The 12,616-nt window shown below is 40.2% G+C and overlaps 1 non-coding gene across 1 annotated transcript; it reads left to right on the top strand.

Moving 5' to 3' along the window:
- Positions 1–9,396: 9,396 nt before the first annotated feature.
- Positions 9,397–9,504, top strand: LOC112781335 (small nucleolar RNA R71). Its single transcript, XR_003192118.1, has one exon. It is a non-coding gene; the product is annotated as a small nucleolar RNA R71 (small nucleolar RNA).
- Positions 9,505–12,616: the final 3,112 nt, after the last annotated feature.

Raw genomic sequence — 12,616 nt, 5'->3', positions numbered from 1 at the left:
TCTCCACGCGGATGCGTCGTCCATGCCTCCGCGTCACTTATGCTATTCCAATCCGCGCGGTCGCGTGAGCCATGCGGCCGCGTCACTTCTCGCTGGTCATCTCCTTAATTTCTTGTGTTCCTTCCATTTTTGCAAGCTTCCTTTCCAATATCCAACTCATTCGTTCCCTATAAAGCCTGAAACACTTAACACACAGATCACGGCATCGCATGGAATAAAGGAGAATTAAAATACATAATTAAAAGTCTCTAGGAAGTAAGTTTTCAATCATGTAATAAATTTAGGAAGGAAATATAAATGCATGCTAATCATATGAATAAGTGGGTAAAGATCAAGATAAAGCCACACAATTAAACATAATATAAACTATAAAATAGTGGTTTATCAACCTCCACACACTTAAATATTAGCATGTCCTCATGCTTAGTTGAAGGAGATAAAATAAATGAGTAGGAACATGTGAAACTCATGCAATGCAATGCAACCTATATATGTAAATACAACTATATGATTCTTGTCCACTTGATCAAAAGTAAATAAGCTCTTCAAAACAATTACAAATCAAATTTCACTAATTCAATTCTTATACAGCAAGAACAGCTAAAAATGCAAGAAGACAACTCATGAAAGCAGGGAACATAAAATTTCAAGCATTGAACTCTCACTGAAGATGTATGTACACTCTAGTCTCTCTAGTGTATAGGGTAATTATTCTATCCTTCTCTAATCATGCTTTCTAAATTTTTGTTCTTCTCCTAACCAATCAACAACATTTAATATACCAATGCAAACATCATGAGGTCTTTTCAAGGTTGTAATGGGGCCAAGGTAAGGGTAAGGATATATATATATATATATATGGCTAAGTAAGCTTATAAATTGAATCTTTAATTAACCCAAGCTTTCGCCTAACCTCTATGTATATTCTATATAACTTTAGAATGCATACCTAGCTACCCAGAAATTCCTTTCACATTCCATACTCATGTTTCAACCTTTTATTTTAATTTTATCATACATGCATTGACCTTTGAATTCTTAACTTAACATTGGGATAATTTTGTCCCCTTATTTATTTATTGAATTTTTTTAATTAACATAAAAATAAACATAGCTTATCAATGCACATAGATTTTTAATTCTTATAGTTCCACATGAGTAGGTATCCGAATTCCCATTACATTATCATAACACATTCCCTTCTTATCTTTTGTTCCCACAATTTCCCATACTTGATTGACTCACACAATTCTATCTTAAGCTAACCAAAGATTCAATTTGGGATATATAATTATTTTTCCACTTAAGGCTAGTAATGTGGTAAAATATAGAACAAATGGGATTTAAAGGCTCAAAGTGGCTAACAAAGATAATTGAAAGGGGTAGGCTTAATTTGGATAAGTGGGCTAAACAAATAATGGCCTCAATCATATGCAAACATATAAATATAATAAAAATTTGACATATAGGATGAAACAAAATATAGATTACAATTATAGAGAAGTAAACACACAAGAATAAAATAGTTATGGTTAAATAATGTAACCATTCATAAAGGCTCAAATTTCACAGGTTGTATGTTCTTTAGCTCAAAAATTATGTTCCAAATACAACTTCAAGCAAATTTAACATAAAAATTTTGATTAAAATTAGTGAAATTTTGTTCCAAAGATAGGGTCTTCGAAGAAACCTATTGTCTTTTCAATCAAGCAGAACATGCATGCAACTAACCTATTACTATGCAATTTATCCTATTCTACAAAAGAAAAATCTAACTAAATATCCTCATTTATTGGTGTTTAGGAAATAGAAATTACCTCCAAAAGTCAGGTACTAACCGACCTCCCCACACTTAAGGCTTTGCACCGTCCTCGGTGCCATCTGTCAGGAACAAAGGTGGGTTGGTAGCAGTATCTCCATCGTCGGGGCCATCGTGGCTCCCTGTGCTGGTAAAGAAAGTGGAGTCCGGGGTGTCTGAGTCCTTGAATTTTCCCATAATCAGCTCCTTGAGGTATGTAAATCGGCGCTTGTTACGGCGCTCTTTCATCTTAGCTTTCTGTTCCTGCCGATTCAACCTTGCAAGTATCTGCTGGAGCAGTTGGTCAGTAGTGGGTGCTTGTGGTGTTGAAGAAGGAATATCTTCAACTAGTTTAGTAGGCTGGCTGATAGTGGCTGCTGGAAGTCTAAGGTACTTCCCGTTAGGAACATACTGATCATCCCGAGGAAGCATGGCTTTGGTGTCCCCAGCTCTGTAGGAGACTCCGGCGGCTGAGACAAGATCTGAGACCAGGGCGGGGAAAGGTAAGTTGCCCGCAATTTGTACGTGTCCCATGGCATTCCGGATATGTCTTGGTAGATTCAAAGGTTGGTCTGTAAGGATGCACCATAGTAGAACGGCCATGTCCGCAGTGAAAGAGGATTCATGAGTGCTCAGAAAGACGTAATGGGACATGATCTGTGCCCATACGCGAGCCTCCAAGGTAAGTGCTGAAGCCAAAATTCCCTTAGGGCGGGTACGATGGTATCCGTAGATCCATCGGCTGCCAGGTAGTGCGATGACTCTGAGAACGGTGTCCCAGTCGAATTGGTACAGCTGGCGCTTGAGTGCGGCTTCTTGAAAGGCATCCAATCCTTCTGGAACAGGGGGAAGACCTAGAGCTTGTTGAATGGCCTCTTCTGTAATGGGGACTTGCTTCTGACGGACGTAGACAAACTGTAGGGTTGGTAGGTGGAAGTTGGAGTAAAACTCGACTACCCAAGAAAGATTGACCTGCCTTGGCTGTCTCTGTAGGAAATCCCATTGTCTTCGTGTAATCTGCAGCTCAACAAATGTAGCAATATGGTTTGGGAGGAGAAGAAGGTATTCATTGTTGTAACTCCTTTCTGCCAGGATGGGGAACATCTGCTCACAGTAGCGATTGGAGAATCGCGCAGTGTCCTTTGCTGGGAAGGCTCTTTCTTTATCATCAACTTTTATAATCCTCTTAATTTTCTTTGTTGAGGGCTTAACTGCAGTTGAAGAGGGTTCTGCCACTAATGCTCTTTTCGTTCCTCTTCTTGCTGGTTGTTTGGGAGTGGCTTTCTCCTTTCCTTTCTTGGTGGCCATCCTGAAAAAGGGAAGAGAAAGAAAATTAAATTCAAAGAGATAGAGCAAGGAAGAGAACGAGAAAGGATGGTTATGAATGCACATTTAAAGGTAAATGATGTTAACACATGGTCATGACTACATGTGAAAAGTCATTAATGGAAGATAGCTAACGCATATGATGACAAGTAAATGCAAGGTGTTTATTGGCATGCTGGCAAAGGCATGAGTAGCATAGATCAAGCATTATTCGTAACAAACCATCACGTTTGTATTGACAATTAATTTCCAATTAATACAATAGTAAAGGGAATTTGTGAAAAGTAAGCATTGAATAGTAGGATAATGTAGAAAAATGCATAATGCCATATGGGCCTTTTCACAAACACATAGCATGCACGATAATTAAGTTATGGAAAGTATGAAAGTGAACATGCAATCATCCCTTGAAAAAGTAATATATATAATTGTCAAACAAATTTATAACAATCCACAAGGATAGAATGAGAATTAATGACTCACATAAATTTATAACTCCAAATAAAAAGGAAAAAGGAAGAAAAAGACAATATGAATAATGAAGGTAAAACGAAGAGAAAAGAAGATCACATATAAAAATAAGAAGAATAATAGAAAAGTAAGGAGGGAAGGAGAACAAGAAAAACCTTGTTAATGGGGGTGAGAGAGAGAAAGTGTAAAAAAAAAGTGAGAAAGAAGGAAGAAGGAAGGAAGGGAGGGAGAAAAAATAAGGAGGGAAAAGAGAAAATAGGATTTGGGGAGAAAAAGATAAGATAATTGGCAAATCAGAAAAACTGTGCGGCGCAAGCGACGAGGTCGCGTGAGGCACGCGGTCGCGCGACTTGCGTTGAAACTGATTGACGCGGTCGCGTGGCCCGTTTTAGGCTAATTGCGCGAGGGTAGCCTCGCACTCGCACAACTCTCTGTTCAAAATCATATTAGTGCCAAATTTTGGGTGACACGATCGCGTGGGGCATGCGATCGCGTGAGTGGGCTGGTAGAAGGATATGACGCGGTCGCGTCGCTCACGCGGCCGCGTGGAAAAGATTATGCGCTCAGCACCAATCCAGCACCACTCTAGCACAACTTTCGGTCGTGCACCCTTGTTACGTCGAAATCCAGGTCACGCGGCCGCGTGGGGCACGCGGTCGCGTGGGATAATTTATGCCACGGGCACACCTCCAACCACGCTCCTGCATGACTCTCTGTTTGTTTATTATTTTCTCCCATCTCCTTGCGACGCGGACGCGTCAATGATGCGGTCGCGTCGCGTAACATTTTTTTTAAATAAAAATATGCAGATGCAGATGCACGAAATGTACTAATAAAGAGAAGAGTTATTGAATAAGAAAATAAAAAATAAGGAAAAGAATGATCATACCATGGTGGGTTGTCTCCCACCTAGCACTTTGCTTTAACGTCCGTAAGTTGGACGCTCCACTAGTTCAGTCTTCGGCTATGTGGGGATCTTCCAAGAGGAAGATCTCGAGCTCCTTGTTTTTCTTTAGCTGCTCGCCATGGTACAGCTTTAAACGATGTCCATTAACTTTGATAAGTTCAGAGCTTGAAGGATGGCTTAGGTGATAAACTCCGTACGGTTCGGCCTTCTCTACTCTGTATGGACCTTCCCATCTTGATCTCAACTTGCCTGGCATGAGCCTCAGTCGAGATTTGTAAAGGAGGACTAAATCTCCAGGTTGGAACTCTTTCCTCTTGATGTGCTAATCATGTACAGCCTTCATCTTCTCCTTGTATAGTCTTGAGTTCTCATAAGCTTTCAGGCGAAGGCTTTCCAATTCTTGCAGTTGTAATCTCCTTTCAGCTCCGGCTTTTTCAATTCCCATGTTGCACTCCTTTACTGCCCAGAAGGCTTTGTGCTCTACTTCAATAGGGAGATGACAAGCTTTTCCATAAACTAAGCGGAAAGGACTCATCCTAATGGGTGTTTTGTATGCGGTTCTGTACGCCCAAAGTGCATCTTGTAGCCTGGTGCTCTAGTCTCTTCTATGAGGTTTGACTATCTTCTGCAAGATACGCTTTATTTCTCTGTTTGACACCTCGACTTGCCCATTAGTCTGAGGGTGGTATGCTGTTGCAACCTTATGAATTATCCCATGCTTCTTCATTAATCCGGTTAGTCTCCTGTTACAAAAATGGGTGCCTTGATCGCTCACGATTGCTCGTGGTGATCCAAAGCGACAAATAATATGGTTTCTCACAAAGGAAACAACAGTGTTAGCATCATCAGTGCGGGTAGGAATTGCTTCCACCCATTTGGAAACGTAATCTACAGCTAACAATATATATAAATAACCATTAGAATTTGGAAATGGACCCATGAAGTCAATGCCCCAAACATAAAAAATTTCACAGAAAAGCATAATTTGTTGAGGCATCTCATCCTTCCTGGATATATTACCAAATTTCTGGCATAGAAAACAAGATCTACAAAATTCAGCAGCGTCTCTAAAAAGAGTAGGCCACCAGAATCCACAGTCTAAGATTTTTCTAGCAGTCATTTGAGGGCCAAAATGTCCTCCACTCTCAGATGAGTGACAGGCCTCTAAGATGGACTGGAATTCTGATTGAGGCACACACCGTCTAATTACCTGGTCAGCGCCATATCTCCATAAATATGGGTCATCCCATATATAATATTTAGACTCGCTTTTCAGCTTGTCTCTTTGATGCTTAGAAAAGTTCGGAGGGAAGGTGCGGCTAACTAGATAATTAGCTACAGGTGCATACCAATGGGCTATCTCAGATACTGCTTGTAGGTTATCAAATGGAAAATTATCAGCTATACGAGTGGAGTCATCTGTAATATGTTCAAGGCGACTCAAGTGGTCTGCCACTAAATTCTGGTTACCACTCCTGTCCTTAATTTCCAAATCAAATTCTTGTAATAGCAGTATCCAACGTATAAGCCTTGGTTTGGACTCCTTTTTAGCTAATAAATACTTTAGAGCTGCATGGTCTGAATACACTACTACTTTAGTACCAAGTAAATAGGCTCGGAATTTATTCAGAGCAAAAACAATAGCAAGAAGCTCTTTCTCAGTAGTAGTGTAATTCGACTGAGCGGCATCTAAAGTTTTAGACGCGTAAGCAATAACAAAAGGATCCTTACCTTTACGCTGAGCCAGTGCTGCTCCTACGGCATGGTTGGAAGCATCACACATTATTTCAAATGGTTGGCTCCAATCTGGTCCTCTCACAATTGGAGCTTGAGTCAGGGTGGTTTTCAGCTTATCAAACGCTTGTTTGAAATTTTCACTGAACTCGAACTCAATATCTTTCTGCAGTAGCCTGGATAAGGGAAGTGCTACCTTACTGAAGTCCTTAATGAATCTCCTGTAAAAACCTGCATGGCCAAGGAGTGAACGGACTTCCCTCACAGAAGAGGGATAAGGTAAACTAGAAATAACATCCACCTTTGCTGGATCTACAGAAATGCTAGTATTAGACACAACATGTCCTAGTACAATCCCTTGTTTAACCATAAAGTGACATTTTTCAAAATTTAATACAAGGTGTGTACTGACACATCTATCTAATACTCTAGATAATCCATCTAAGCAAAGGCTAAAGGAATCGCCATAAACACTAAAATCATCCATAAAAACTTCCATGCAGTCCTCAATAAGATCAGAGAAAAGACTCATCATGCACCTCTGAAAAGTAGCTGGTGCATTGCACAGGCCAAAGGACATTCTCTTGTAAGCATAAGTCCCAAAAGGACATGTAAAAGTGGTCTTTTCTTGATCCTCAAGAGCTATATGAATATGGAAATAACCTGTGTAACCATCTAGAAAACAATAATGTGATTTACCTGACAGGCGATCCAGCATTTGATCAATGAATGGAAGAGGATAGTGATCTTTACGGGTGGCTTGGTTGAGGCGTCTATAGTCAATGCAGACCCTCCAGGCGTTCTGAACTCTGGTTACTATGAGCTCTCCATGCTCATTCTTCACTGTAGTGACTCCAGACTTCTTTGGCACTACTTGTACTGGGCTCACCCATTCACTGTCTGAGATGGGGTAGATGATGTCTGCCTCCAGTAGTCTGGTCACTTCCTTTTTGACAACCTCGAGGATAGTGGGGTTCAGTCTTCTCTGGGGTTGACAGACAGGTCTTGCTCCCTCTTCTAAAAATATTCTATGCTCACAGACTTGAGGGTTGATGCCTACTATGTCTGCCAAACTCCAACCAATTGCCTTTTTGTGTCTCCTCAGCACACCAAGTAACTGCTCTTCTTGTTGAGAAGTGAGCTCCCTTGCAATGATAACTGGAAACTTCTGCTTGTCTTCAAGGTAAGCATATTTGAGGTGTAGAGGAAGGGGTTTTAGCTCTAACTTCTAATCATGGTCAGGCTCTGGGTTGTCTGGAGCTGGTAACAATGGCAAAGCACTGTCATTGTCCTCTGAGAATGTCTCCACACTTGGACCTTGTCCTGTGTGCTTCTCTTCAAGTTCCTCCTGATGGACTTCAGCCATGGTTTCATCTATAATGTCACACTTGAGGATAGAGTGATCCTCCGTAGGATGCGTCATAACTCCATTCAGGTTGAAGATCACTATTCGACCATCTATTTCAAAAGAGTATGTTCCTGAAAAAGCATCTAATTTAAACTTTGAGGTCTTCAAGAATGGCCTTCCGAGTAGGATTGATGATGGCTTGTCTGAGTCATTTTGGGGCATTTCCAGGATATAAAAAGAAGTGGGGAACGTGAGTCCCTTAATGCCTACTAATACATCTTCAGCAACTCCAACCACTGTAATAATACTTTTATCTGCTAACACAAAACGAGCTGCCGACCTTTTTAAGGGAGGGAGCCTCAAAACATCATATATAGACAAAGGCATTATACTCACACATGCTCCTAAATCACACATGCAGTCAGAAATTATCACACCACCAATAGTACAATTAACTATACAAGGACCTGGGTCACTACACATTTTAGGTAAACCTCCCATTAAAGCAGATATGGAACTACCTAAAGGAATAGTTTCTAATTCATTAATTTTGTCTTTATGTATACATAAATCTTTTAGAAACTTTGCATACTTAGGTACCTGTTGAATAACATCAAATAGAGGAACAATTACCTCAACCTTTTTGAATATCTCTACCATTTTTGGATTAGGTTCCAGCTGCTTCCTGGGCTTCCTTGCAAGTTGTGGAAATGGAATAGGAATGGTGTCTTCTGCAGTGTCTGCGCCTTTTGATGCTTTCTCCTGTGGCCGAGCTTCTTCTTTTTCAGCTATGTCCTGTATGTCTTCTTCCTCTTCAACATCTTCTATTTCCACTACCTCTTCAGCTGAGGCGTGTTCTGGTGAGCTTGGCTCCTCCTGGTTCCTCTCCTGCAGTGTGGTTCCAGACCTTAGGGTGATGGCATTAATACCACCCTTGGGATTGGGTAATGGTTGAGAGGAAATTCCACTGGAGCTCAAAGGTTGATTATTGGAGTTATTCATTGAACCAATCTATGAGACAAGAGCTTGCAAAGTAGCGTTTAGACCATTCAGAGTGGCATTAATGTTATTTTCTATGGTCTGCTGTCTCCGATCAATTGATTGTAGTAAGTCATCATTAGTAGAAGAAGAAGGATAGGTAATTTGAGAGGTCTGCTGTTGGGTATTCTGTGGTCCTTGGGATTGCCTCAGGTGAGGTACTCTGTAAGGCTAGTACTGGTTCTGCTGCCTGTTGTTGTTGTTATTCCACCTATGATTCCCCTGATTATCTTTGCCTCCTCTGTTGTTGTTGTTGTTGTCCCTCCAATTTTGGTTAGAATTGTCCTGCCATCCATGGTTGTAATTGCCACTTTGATTGTACCCTTGGTTGGGGCGGTCATAGAAGTTATGAATGGCTGCCACGGTGTTGTCTTCCTGCTGGAGCTGCAGACATTCATCAGTATAATGGCTATAATCAGCACAGACTCCACAAACTCTCTATGGGACTAACTGTTGGTTTTGCTGTGGTGGAAAAGGTTGAGCTTGCTGAACTTGTTGTTGATTTAATTGCATCTGCTTCAGCAAGTTGGTCATTTCACAGATACTCTGAGTTAAAGCAGCAGTCTCTCTGCTAGAGGATACTTCTGCAATGGCTTTTGCACGGCCTTGTTTCTGCCTGTGATTCCTAGTAGATTCAGCTAAGTCGCTGATCAATTGCCATGCCTCATCAGTGGTCTTATACTTTTTCATAGACCCATTGCTAGCACTTTCCAATGTGGTCTTGTCTTGGGGCCTCATGCCTTGTGTGACGTAACCGAGTAACACTATCTTGTCAATCATATGGTGGGGGCAAGCTTCCAGAAGATTATTGAAGTGCTCCCAGTACTCATAGAGAGTTTCAGAATCATCCTGAACAATCATGGAAATATCTTTCCTCAGTTTATCAGTAACTTCAGCTGGAAAGAACTTTTCCAAGAATTCTCTTCTCAGTGTATCCCAGTTGGATACAATTGCTGCTGGTTGAGTGTAGTACCACTCTCTTGCCTTCCCCTCAAGAGAAAACGGGAAAGCTTTCAGCAAAATTGAAGTTTCATCTGCACAATCACGCCTGACAGTAGAACATGCTGCTTGAAAATCTCTCAGGTGCTTAATAGGCTCTTGAGCAGGCAAGCCATGAAACTTGGGCATCAAATTGAGCAGTGCGGTCTTTATTTCAAAGTCTGTAGTCACCGCTGGGTGATGCGCTTGAAATGGTTGCATTGTAAAATCAGGGGCTCCAGCCTCCTGGATAGTAACTCTCCTAGCTGCTGCCATGTTACCTGCACGTAAAACAACCAAATCAGTCGAACGGGGGCTGGTTTCTTTCTCAATTGACGTTTCAGATCCGCCCTCAGAGAGGACTAACCGACACCGAACTTGCCTTATTCGTGAAATGGTTCTTTCAATCTTAGGATCGAATACTAGCAAGCTTGGGTCAGGAAGCGAACGCGTCATCCAACGAAAGAAACAAGCAGCTCATAGTAGTAAAATAAAATAAAATGCAAATAAATAAAATTCAATCAATAACTTTAGCACTCTATTACAACTCCCCGGCAACGGCGCCAAAAATTGATGTGGGCGGAAATTGGCGAGTTAAGAATTGTTATAAGATATGCGTTGCGAGTATAGTCCTCAACCAACCAGAAATCCGCTTATCAATTTAAAAAAAGGGTGTTACAGAAATTAAAATTAAAATACTGGGAGTATAAATCCCAGGTCATCTCCCAACGAGTTGCAGGAAAGTGTGCTATTTTATTAATCGGATGGTTTTCAAAAAGATTTGAGTTGAATGACAGGAAATTAAATCAGAGAATTAATGTGATTTAATTAAAAGCCTTGATTGGGAGTAGATTAGTTGGAAGCCCTATTCTTGTTGCAGTACTCTCAAGATTAATTGATAATTAGGGGTTGTTCTATTTAGTTATCCCTTACTAGGTAAGGGAAAGTCAAACAAGTTGAAATGCTGTTTCTATTCACAAGTCCCAGTCCGCTTACTTGGAAGCACTGGCGTTAGTGATTAGAGGGCAATCCAATAATAAACCCAATTATAATTTCTCCTTTAAGCATTCCAACTCAAGGGTTCCTTTCAATCAACTTCCCATCAAGTTAGGGAACTACTCACTCATTGTGAATGTGGAACTCATAACATAGGAAAGGGAATTAAAGAAAGACATGATAAATAAAACTCAAAAGAATCAATTAAAAATAAAAATAACTCTTGTATTAATAAATTCTAAAACAATCCAATAGTAGAATTAAGTAAATTAAAGGACATGGAAGAGTAAAGCCAAGTAAAGAAAACGAACTAGAATGATGAAATCTTGATGAGGTAATAACTCTTCTCAAAATCCCAATGCAAAAAGCAATAGAAAATAAGAATCCTAAAAACTATGAATGTGTAGAGAGAAAAAAATCTACAGGAGAGGAAAACTAGATCTAAAAACTAAAACTATGCGGAATGAATGTTGTTGTTGGTTTCTGCATATTCCCTGGCTCTAGTCTACTTTTCTGGGCCGAAAACTGGGTCAAAATAGGGCCCGAAATTGCCCCCAGCGATTCTGCAGATTATGCAGATCGCGCACGTCATGCGATCGCGTCATTCATGCGGACGTGTCATTTGGCGTTTTGCTTCTCCACGCGGACGCGTCGTCCACGCCTCCGCGTCACTTATGCTATTCCAATCCGCGCGGTTGCGTGAGCCATGCGGCCGCGTCACTGCGATTTCCTCTCTTTCGCGCGGTCGTGGGAGCCATGCAGCCGCGTCACTTCTCACTGGTCATCTCCTTAATTTCTTGTGTTCCTTCTATTTTTGCAAGCTTCCTTTCCAATCTCCAACTCATTCGTGCCCTATAAAGCCTGAAACACTTAACACACAGATCACGACATCGCATGGAATAAAGGAGAATTAAAATACATAATTAAAAGTCTCTATGAAGCAAGTTTTCAATCATGTAATAAATTTAGGAAGGAAATATAAATGCATGCTAATCATATGAATAAGTGGGTAAAGATCATGATAAAACCACACAATTAAACACAATATAAACCATAAAATAGTGGTTTATCAACGTTCTTACCGCTACAGATCTTTTGTTTCAACGACAGGTTCAAGAAACCCTTGACAATGAGCCACGATCGGTCCACATAATTTTATATATATGTATTTCGTATTCTTCTGGAATTTAGTTTAATCTTAGATTTTATTTGTTCCCTCGTCATTTATTGTTTTGAAAATTTTCAGAGGGATAGGAATTGCATTTGAGAATCCTGATATAAGTCTATGTATATGATGTTATGTGAATGTATATGTATATCTTTGTGATTAAGTGGTTAAGAGTAAACTTTTCATTTTCATAATTAAAATTCTGGTTTGTATTCGCAAAGGCTCGATATTAAATAAAATAATATAAAATTAACAGGGTTGAGAGGTAAGTGACTCCTGAGCTTTTAGTACAATCATGAGGTTCTAAAAGTTAGGTTGTTACAAACTTGATGGACATTAAAATAAGCAAGACACTCCATACAAAAGCACAAAGAGATAATGGGACATGTGATCCTCTTGTCTCAAACCCTTCTAGGGGTTAAAGCTCTGGAGTTTATCACCGTTCCAAAAAATAGACAAAGAAAATGACATCATACAATCCATAATAAGATGAATAGTAGCCCTAAAAAAGCCAAACCGAACCAAAGAAGTTTCAAAAAATCTCCAGTTTATCCTATCATATGCCTTCTCCAAATCAATCTTAAAGGCTATAGTCCCTTTGCTAGACTTTGTACCTCTTTTGGGATAAAACCACCCTGAGGAGGGCCAATGATCTCCAAAAGAAAGGGTCTAACTCTGTTCACCAGCACTTTCGTAATGATTTTGTAAAGAACATTACATAAACAAATAGGGCAAAAATATCTTAAAGAAGTAGGAGCTTCAACTTTAGGAATAAAAACAATGCATGTCTCAAAAATTGTAGCATTTAGAATCTCTCCCTCAAAGGTTCTCTTAACTAACCCCCACATATCA

Source organism: Arachis hypogaea, chromosome 19 (assembly GCF_003086295.3).
Source record: "Arachis hypogaea cultivar Tifrunner chromosome 19, arahy.Tifrunner.gnm2.J5K5, whole genome shotgun sequence".
Classification (NCBI taxonomy): Eukaryota; Viridiplantae; Streptophyta; class Magnoliopsida; order Fabales; family Fabaceae; genus Arachis; species Arachis hypogaea.
The sequence above is the reverse complement of the archived record's forward strand: the minus strand, read 5'-3'. Positions and strand labels throughout refer to the sequence as shown.